Source organism: Citrus clementina, unplaced genomic scaffold (genome assembly GCF_000493195.1).
Source record: "Citrus clementina cultivar Clemenules unplaced genomic scaffold, Citrus_clementina_v1.0 scaffold_8, whole genome shotgun sequence".
In the NCBI taxonomy this organism is placed as follows: domain Eukaryota; kingdom Viridiplantae; phylum Streptophyta; class Magnoliopsida; order Sapindales; family Rutaceae; genus Citrus; species Citrus x clementina.
Genome location: NW_006262022.1, coordinates 9,718,171 through 9,719,049, shown reverse-complemented (window position 1 = coordinate 9,719,049; position 879 = coordinate 9,718,171).

The window sequence follows — 879 nt, the reverse complement described above, 5'->3', positions numbered from 1 at the left end:
GAACCACAATTTGCTTCTTAGAAAACTAAATTGTATATAGAGATACTTGTGGACTTATTATATGACATGAAACATCAAGACTTCCATTTTAATTCGTTTAATAATCTTGTTTTACGTTTTAAGATTTTGATTTTGCAAATTGTTGTTTGCAATTTAAATTTGAAATTTTGTAAAAATCATTTGATATTATAAGTGTATTTAATTTTATTAAAGACAAAGAAGGTCAAACGGGTGGATCTAGTTTCGATTTATTTACCCAAAAAATTAATGGATCGGACGGTAAATAAATTTTAAAACAATACGATAACAACACGACATAATATTTATGAATAACACATTAAATAATGCCACACTAGTTAATGCTCAAAATATTGAAAAATTTCATGTATAAGATCGAAAAAGAGTAAGACAGAGAGAGAGATTGAACACAAACACAAAGCACGATTTTATTCCAACACGAAGTTTGAAGATTTACAGACTACAAAAGCAAAAAAAGGAAATATGTCTCCTTGCTGATAGGCAACATTTATTACAAAAACCAAAGCTAGAGAATTAAACATAGCTAGTTCCAGCTCCATAAGAAATTATTCAAATTTCCAATGGAGCCATACACACTGAAATGAAAAGCAATTAAACAAACACACCGAAACGAAAAGCGATTAATAAACAAACACATAAACGGTTGAGTTGTTTTCTTTTTCTTTGTCAAAGAAGCAACATCCACTGAAGAAACAACTTCTTATTACTTCATGTTGGAAGAGTATTTGCACGCAATGCAGCTCCTTAAGCAGACCCGAGTTGAGCCACTAGCTGTTAAAAAAGAGAATATGGAAATTATTAAATATAGAGATTTAATCAAAATATGTTGAATTAAATTAT